This window comes from Schistocerca americana, chromosome 1, assembly GCF_021461395.2.
Source record: "Schistocerca americana isolate TAMUIC-IGC-003095 chromosome 1, iqSchAmer2.1, whole genome shotgun sequence".
NCBI classification, from domain to species: domain Eukaryota; kingdom Metazoa; phylum Arthropoda; class Insecta; order Orthoptera; family Acrididae; genus Schistocerca; species Schistocerca americana.
Genome location: NC_060119.1, coordinates 1,096,521,742 through 1,096,531,536, shown reverse-complemented (window position 1 = coordinate 1,096,531,536; position 9,795 = coordinate 1,096,521,742).

Sequence of the window (9,795 nt, the reverse complement as noted above, 5' to 3'; positions counted from 1 at the left end):
TATAAAAATGGCTCTCATGGGAACGAAATATTTTACTAGACAACATTTCATACGACATGGGTTCTTACTTGATTGACAAAAGTGTATTCATTACCAGTAGGACTAATTATTACAAAAAAGAGACTATTCATTTGGGTGTGGGAACTGCAGAAAACGAAGAAGCACTTACAACAAGACTCACCAAGCTATTTCTTCTTCTGTTAATGTACAAATATCAGCGTTCATTTGTAAACATGTAAGTTGAACGTATGATAACGCCAAGAACTTGGTATGAATTCAGGTAACAGTTTGTGATGAATTTATCTTACACGTGAACAGAAATGAATAATTCGCTCTTTGTACAAAGGTTTTGATTTAACATCCTTGCAAAAATAAATTTTTGGGAAAATTTTATAAACTTTCCATGGAAAATGTTTTTACTGGTCGATTTGGGTGCGTCTGTCAAAACATTCAGTACCCCGAGTATCTGCACTAAGCGCTGGGAGCGTCAACGTCAATGTTGTGTTCTGTAATTAATAAAGTTGTTTTTCAGTGAATGGTACACTGTGATACATTTTTGAATAGGTCTTTAGGAGAGGAAATGAATTACCGAATAAATAATACAGGGTGCCATTTAAAAAAAAACCATACCGCTGTTAATTTCTTGGTAAAAAACAAAGCTACAACGAAGGCAATCATGCTGATTGATGTCCCGCTGACGGCTAAAGAACATTTTCTTGAAACATTGTGTAATTTTCATCTGGACAAACAGTTATTTAGGATGGTCAAGATAAATGGGGCACCCTGTATATCAGTAAGATCTGAAACTTATAAGGTAGACAAGCACACACACACACGCACACACACACACACACACAAGAAAAAGCAAGCAACAGAAGAAGAAATAACTAGTATCTTTCAATGGGATGTAACGAACCATCGACAACTCCCTACTGCAATCACTCCTTGAGGTTCCAAAACCTGAGGCAAATCCAGTGAAGCAGGTACTTCGAGAACCGAATCGACTCATGGGGACAGATTGTGATTGCAGGTAAACTGTGTAGATGAATTATCAGAGCAAGTTCCAAGACATCATAAATATATATAATGTTTCAGATCTTGCTCTTAGACATATATCGTTGATCATACTCTGTGGAAATGAAAGTCATTGTTAGATTATATCTAATCTTTTACCATAAATATATATAATGTTTCAGATCTTGCTCTTAGACATATATCATTGATCATACTCTGTGGAAATGAAAGTCATTGTTAGATTATACCTAATCTTTTACAATCAACAAAATAGTAGATATAGATATCTCATTTTTTAGTGATCATTTCTTGTCATAGTTCATCGATCATTCATGGTATCTTTTAATATACTGATGTGGGTATAGATTTCTGATATCTTCTGATATCGAATAAGTACAAACTGGGATATGGTATATGAAGTTTAATTAATGGTCCCACAAATAACAATTGCTACTTCTTGGTTTGCATGCTTGATAATGACGGACGTGGGTGCGTCCTCAACAACACCTTCTGCCCAACTGAAAAGCTTTAAATATGTAATGTCTTCTTATCGTTCTGCAGCTTCTGCCTGGCCTCTACAGTCAAGATCACCAGGCCGGTTCTGAATTCCTCTTGGTATTGGTTATTCTTGACTGCAGCTCCCGGAATTTTATTGATTCATTCGTTCCTTACTTCATTCTTGTTCATGAACTCGGCTCAAGTGATCTGGATAGATGTATGTGGTAAAGTATTTATGATCTCTTTGAACTTGCTCATATAATTCATCTACATAGTTTACCTGTAACGACAGTCTGTCCCCATGAGTCGATTAGGTTCTCGATGTATATATGCTACACTGGATTTGCCTCAGGTTTCGGCACCACAACGAGTGGATTGCAGTAGGGAGTTGTCGGTGGTTCGTTACATCCCATTGAAGCATCTTAGTTATTTCTTTTTCTGCTGCTTGCTTTTCCTTTGAAGGAAATTGGAAGAAACTATGGCGAAAGGTCTTATGTGAGAAAGCACGCAAGTTATATGTATAGCCTGTAACTATCCCTTGTTTTTCCCGATTAACTTAAAAATAACTGTTCAGTAGGCGTAACAGTTTATTATTGTGTTTTTCTGTAAAAAGCTCGCGCTCATTTAGTTTATTCTGTACTTGTCATATAATCCTAGTACATCTAGTTACCGTTCTTGATACTTCTGGACTCGCTGGCTATGTTTCATCGTCCAGTAGATGTTAGCTCCTCAGCGGTATTTTCCACGTGAACTTTCCTTTCTTACCAAGTCTATATAGGCCATGGATCAGTCGATATTATGTATCACTTTACCCGCAGAGAATCAGTTCTTCCGTCCTTTTCTTGGATACTGTCCAAAACCAAAACATAGCCGATGAATACTTTTTTTATTACTAGGAATGCGCATCTTATCGCTGCATTTCCTGAATTCACTTTCAACTTTTATCCTAACATTTTGCAACTGAGTGCCTACTGCTCCAGCTATCATTCAATTAAACACTAGAAAAGCCGGAAATTTTGTTCTTTGAGGTACTCGTTGAAAGAAACTGCTAGATACCAGGTTTACTGATACTCCAGTGTCTAAAATCACAGTTACAGGAATACCCTTTAAAGTAGCCTTGATTGATGAAATTGGCACTGATGGATATTCTTTTTTGCACAAATTTATGTCAGTACAGAATTGCTCCATCATATTTACACTGTCATTGTAACGAGAAAATTCCACCTCTTGCACACACTCCTTACATGAGTTATTGACCCTCCTCGAGGGCATGAAATAGTCGTTTATAGTCTAAAGGACACTGATAATGTTGATAAGCAATTTCATCAGATACATCTGTTTTAATCGGTGGCTGCTCACAACACTTTTGTATCGTCTGCTGTGTTTGCTGTGCATAACTATTCCATTGATTCCATTCCTGGCCTTGCGCAATGCAAGTCTGGTTGTTGTAGATGGGCTTGTGCCTTCGATCTGGCCTGTTCAGTCTGTCTCTGTTTGGACGAAAGCTTTGTCCATCTCCATTTTATGTATGATTAATATTGTTTTATCCATTATTGTTATAATTATGATGGTTCTGTTGCTGGGGACGAGCACTTGTTCCACACATGTTATTGCTATTGTTTACACACCCATTGTGTGGGATGTGGCCTGGCACACTGAAGTGTCCTTGTCCACATCTTGACTTGAAATCTTCTTGTATCTCGACGACAGAATCTAGCACCAGCATGAATGGGTCTAGATACTCCTCGTCGGCATGGGTAAGTTTTTCAAGAATCTTGGATGGCAGTTTGGCTTTCAAGATACGTAAAATATCTTTACGGTAACGTGTTTGTCCCAGTACATAGTTTTGTTTAAGTATTCTCAAAAACCCTTTTACAACTACCACTCTCAACGAGAACGGCTCCAGGTTCAACACTTCATTCTTTAAACGTACTTGTATACTGCACGATCAGTATTTCGACAAAAATGCTCCTGTGAATTCCTCATACTTTTGACAAGTGTCCATCATATCTGTTGTCCGTAAGGCTGCGCCCTTTTGTGTATACCATGCCACATAGCGTATCCTTTATCTCAGTACATGATCGGGGTAACACACCACGAATGAAAACGATTGGACTGATAGTTCTCTTATCTGCGGAAAACAGCTGAAATTGTCAGTGTTGAGAAGTTTTCCTCCCCAAGAATTGTTGTATATCAGGTTGTGAGTGATAAACACCGTGCCTGGTTTCTGGATTATTGGCACAGAACATCTGATGCTCAGGTGCATGGCAAGAAATTGATGCAAGGTTCGAGTTCTGTTGCCTCACGTCGTCACGCATCTCCATACGACTATCTTTAATCGCCCCTCAGACCTCTGCCTTATCCTTCCAAAAATTTTTCACAGACTGGGCTATTCGGGTTCTCCAGCGAACAAAATCAGATCTGAGTTGATCTTCGACTTTCTTCAAATCATTCTCTCATTGGTCGTTTGAAGGCAATCTTCTATGGATAAATTACCTGTGACCTTTTCTGTTCCCTTGTAAACATAGTGGATCACTTGATCCTCTGTAGCCTTTGCACACTGCTCTAATTGATTTGTGAACTGTGTCTGGTGTTCGTCAGACTTTCTTGCAATCAAATCTTCAAACCCAGATGACATACTAGTAATCGTTTCGCTTAATTGAGCAATAGTTTCTTCCACCTCATCCTACAAAGTACTTAAGAGCTTCACTCCCTGTGTTACCTTTTGTAATTCAAGTAGAAATTTATCCTGAGAGTATCATAGCTGTACGATCTCATTACAGATTTCAGATTGATTTAGTACAATCACAGAAGCTTGGTCGGTTACCAACTGAAAATTTTGTTTGGTTGACGAAGCGGCAAATTCTTCAAAAATGGCTCTGAGCACTATGGGACTCAACTGCTGAGGTCATTAGTCCCCTAGAACTTAGAACTAGTTAAACCTAACTAACCTAAGGACATCACAAACATCCATGCCTGAGGCAGGATTCGAACCTGCGACCGCAGCGGTCTTGCGGTTCCAGACTGCAGCGCCTTTAACCGCACGGCCACTTCGGCCGGCGGCAAATTCTTCCCTAGTCGACAATCCGAATTCTGTGGTTTCAATATTAGCTTCCTTCGAAATCACGTTTGCAATCGTTGAAGATAAAAGTCTTAACTGGTTCAAAATCCCCACAAAAGGATCCGTGGCAATTGTTTTTGAGGTTGCTGTCTTCCCTACTTCGGAATTTTCAATAATAAGCTAAACACTTACCTCTTGTTTATGCTGCATCTTCATCTGTAATCTAGTCTTGACCGTAATCAAAAAACGAAATCTTAAATTGATTATATTTCCTAATAATGTAACTCCCTTGTAAAGATCACTCTTAACGCAATCACCTTACAAAAATTAAAAATTCCCTAAAAGTACTGTACATCAGTCACTTGCTAATACTATTCTAAATACTTTGTAAAAATCATACAACTGGTCTACATCAGATTTTCATATCTAGGTGAGAAAACTGGCACAGAAATATAGCAGTTTGAGAATATTAAATGTTCTTGCCCGTACATACACTCCTGGAAATTGAAATAAGAACACCGTGAATACATTGTCCCAGGAAGGGGAAACTTTATTGACACATTCCTGGGGTCAGATACACCACATGATCACACTGACAGAACCACTGGCACATAGACACAGGCAACAGAGCATGCACAATGTCGGCACTAGTACAGTGTATATCCACCTTTCGCAGCAATGCAGGCTGCTATTCTCCCATGGAGACGATCGTAGAGATGCTGGATGTAGTCCTGTGGAACGGCTTGCCATGCCATTTCCACCTGGCGCCTCAGTTGGACCAGCGTTCGTGCTGGACGTGCAGACCGCGTGAGACGACGCTTCATCCAGTCCCAAACATGCTCAATGGGGGACAGATCCGGAGATCTTGCTGGCCAGGGTAGTTGACTTACACCTTCTAGAGCACGTTGGGTGGCACGGGATACATGCGGACGTGCATTGTCCTGTTGGAACAGCAAGTTCCCTTGCCGGTCTAGGAATGGTAGAACGATGGGTTCGATGACGGTTTGGATGTACCGTGCACTATTCAGTGTCCCCTCGACGATCACCAGTGGTGTACGGCCAGTGTAGGAGATCGCTCCCCACACCATGATGCCGGGTGTTGGCCCTGTGTGCCTCGGTTGTATGCAGTCCTGATTGTGGCGCTCACCTGCACGGCGCCAAACACGCATACGACCATCATTGGCACCAAGGCAGAAGCGACTCTCATCGCTGAAGACGACACGTCTCCATTCGTCCCTTCATTCACGCCTGTCGCGACACCACTGGAGGCGGGCTGCACGATGTTGGGACGTGAGCGGAAGACGGCCTAACGGTGTGCGGGACCGTAGCCCAGCTTCATGGAGACGGTTGCGAATGGTCCTCGCCGATACCCCAGGAGCAACAGTGTCCCCAATTTGCTGGGAAGTGGCGGTGCGGTCCCCTACGGCACTGCGTAGGACCCTACGGTCTTGGCGTGCATCCGTGCGTCGCTGCGGTCCGGTCCCAGGTCGACGGGCACGTGCACCTTCCGCCGACCACTGGCGACAACATCGATGTACTGTGGAGACCTCACGCCCCACGTGTTGACCAATTCGGCGGTACGTCCACCCGGCCTCCCGCATGCCCACTATACGCCCTCGCTCAAAGTCCGTCAACTGCACATACGGTTCACGTCCACGCTGTCGCGGCATGCTACCAGTGTTAAAGACTGCGATGGAGCTCCGTATGCCACGGCAAACTGGCTGACACTGACGGCGTTGGTGCACAAATGCTGCGCAGCTAGCGCCATTCGACCGCCAACACCGCGGTTCCTGGTGTGTCCGCTGTGCCGTGCGTGTGATCATTGTTTGTACAGCCCTCTCGCAGTGTCCGGAGCAAGTATGGTGGGTCTGACACACCGGTGTCAATGTGTTCTTTTTTCCATTTCCAGGAGTGTAGTTCTTCAATCACAAGTTATATATCTATGAGCAACCTAGCTGCTCGGAAATTCACACCAGCTCAAACTCCACCGCAAGAACATAGAGCTAAGTACAATACGTATATTAATACACAATACATAGTAATTACAAATTACACCACATAAGAAGGTTAATTGTTCTTATACACACACACACACACACACACACACACACACACACGCGCGCGCGCGCGCGCGCGCGCGCGCGCACACACACACACACACATACAGAAAAGATGTTTCGTTGAAAGGAAGTATGTGTTTGTGCATTCGCAACAATGTTCAGCAAGTTTGTGGACGTAAATTCAATGTCGAAGAAAATGTAAACACTCAATAGGTATATGGTATTAAATGTCATGATGAGATGTGATAGGTCTCTTTTAAGACATGGTACTAGAGAGAGCTGTAGAGAGTAGAACGTGTAGGGGAAGACAGAGACTGGAATATATCCAACAAATACTTGAGGACATAGTGTGCAAGTGCTACTCTGAAATGAAGAGTTCATCACAAGAGAGGAATTCGTGGAAGGTAGGACAGATCCAGTCAGAAGATCGACGGAAAATATAGAGAGCTAGAATCTGGGAGTGGTAAGGTGCTGAAAATAGACGAAATAATTCCCGTAAAATATTTACCTACCGCACAGGAAAAATGTAACGCCACCAAAAATTTAGCAATACTTACTCACACAGAGTTCAAGTTCGATACGAGCAATTATTAACCTTTAAGCCCACAGGAACACTCGAAATAAAAAGATACTAATTACAGTTGCTATAAGAATACAAAGAGTTTTTTGTTATCAAAACCAAACATACTGTATAAACATCAGCGCTAAATGTCTTACTGAGTCAAAGTATAGTTTTGGCTACTAGGAAACCAACATTATTCAGACCGCAACGTGCATACACGCCACAAGTGAAAAAATGTTATCAGGGAGCAGGAATGTAACTTTTATTCAGGTTCTAAAATAAAATGAGCGTTAGCAAATTGTCATTGAAGAACTATGTAGAGGCAAGAACATTTAGGGTTCCCAATTACCACATAGCTGTGCCAGTTGGCTCACCTAGATATCAGAGTAATTGATGTAGACCAGTTTTATGATTTTCACGGTGTTTAGAGTAGTATTATTCACAAGAGCAAGCAAGAACTATTCCAAGCAAATAAATGGCGGAAACATACGAAGTAACCTGAACATGCTAAATGGCTTCAGTTCGACCCATATCAAGAATGGCGGTTCAGCTCAGTGCAGATTTTAAAACAAACATATAGAAATGGTTCAAATGGCCCTGAGCACTATGGGACTTAATTTCTGAGGTCATCACACACATCCATGCCCGAGGCAGGATTCGAACCTGTGATTGTAGCGGTCACGCGGTTCCAAACTGAAGCGCCTAGAACCGCTCGGTCACCGCGGCCGGCAAACATATAGAACGCACATTACATTTACTTAAAATACAAATGAAAAATAGTGAGCGGATCTCCAACCATGATAGGGAAAATTTGGGCAGACAACTGAGGCCGTTTGATCTACTAGTACTTGGGGTTACTGGTCTTGAACTTACATAACAAAATTAATTTGCAGTCGTACGTAAGGCTATTATGCTCAGCTGATAATGAAAATGTCGAAGAATCCTAAATCCGGAAAGTACATGCACCAGTAGCGCTAGTAAAGGCAAATATTTCTAGACTAAGGTTAACAGACAGTAAGAAACTGGAAAACGCCCGCGCTAACAATGCAGGTGAACGAACAAGTCCTTCTTGAACTGTAAGTCACAAACAAAAGGAGGTAAAATGGAAGCCTGCTGATCCACGTTAAGAGCTTTTACCAGAACAATGGCCAGCAGCAAGCCAGATCAGTTTACGCCGAGAAGATCAGACGAAATTCAGTAACAAAAACACAGGGATTTCACGAACCGCGGCGGACACTACCGCGCACGAGACGGTCCTCACCGTTGTTCCTACGTCATGTGCAGGTCTAATGTGTCATATGGCTGAAGAGCGGCGACACGAATCCGCTGACAACATTAAAGTTATTAGCGATCAAGACATTTCTATAGAATTCCTACATGCCAATTCTGGATGGTCGTAGTCCTTACAAGTGGTAGACATAGCAGGCAATATGCGTAGCCCTTTTAAATTGTTTACAGATGATGTTGCGTTTTGTAAAGCATTAGATGATCAAAACAAATTGCAGAATTATTTAGACAAGATGTTGTGTCATGCGAAAAGTGGCACTTGACTCTAAATAATGAAAAGAACGAGGTCATTCACATGAGTACTAAAAGAAATTCGCTAAACTTTGGTTACAGGATGAATCACACAAATATAAAGGCTGTAAATTCGACTAAGTACTTAGGGATTACAATGAGAACAAGTTCATTTGGAACAAATCACATAGACAATGTTGTGAATAAAGCAAACCAAAGACTGTGATTTGTTGACGGAACACTTGGTTAGTGGAACAGGTATATTAAACTGACTGCTTAATCTACGCTCGTCCGTCGTCTTTGGAGTATTGCTGTGCATTGTGGGGTCCCCATAAGATGGGACTGATGGTGGACATCGAAAAAGTTCAAAGAAGGGTTGCTCGTCTTGTATTATTGTGAAACAGTGAAGAGAGTGCCAATGATGATCATTTTTTCCTACGTAGGTGGGTGGCAACAAAATATTTTTGCATTCGGAAGAGAAAGTTGGTGATTGAAATTTCGTAAATAGATCTCGCCCCTAAGGAAACAGCCTTTGTTTCAGTGGCTGCCACCCCAACTCGCGTATAGTATCAGTGACTCTTTGCACGATAGCACGAAACAAGCTGCCCTTCTTTGCACTTTTTAGATGTCCTCCGTCAGTACTACCTGTTAAGGATCCCACACCCCGCAGCAATATTCCAGCAGAGAACGGTCAAGTGTAATGTAGGCTGTCTCTTCAGTGCGTTTGTCGCATCTTCTAAGTGTTCTGTCAACAAAGCGTAGTCTTTGTTTCGCCTTCCCCACAACATTATCTACGTGGTCTTTCCAATTTAAGTTGCTCCTAGGTATTTAGTCGAAATAACAGCCGTTATATTAGTGGTGGTGGTGGTTAGTGGTTAACGTCCCGTCGACATCGAGGTCATTAGAGACGGAGCGCAAGCTCGGGTTAGGGAAGGATTGGGAAGGAAATCGGCCGTGCCCTTTCAAAGGAACCATCCCGGCATTTGCCTGAAACTATTTAGGGAAATCACGGAAAACCTAAATCAGGATGGCCGGAGACGGGATTGAACCGTCGTCCTCCCGAATGGGAGGCCAGTGTGCTA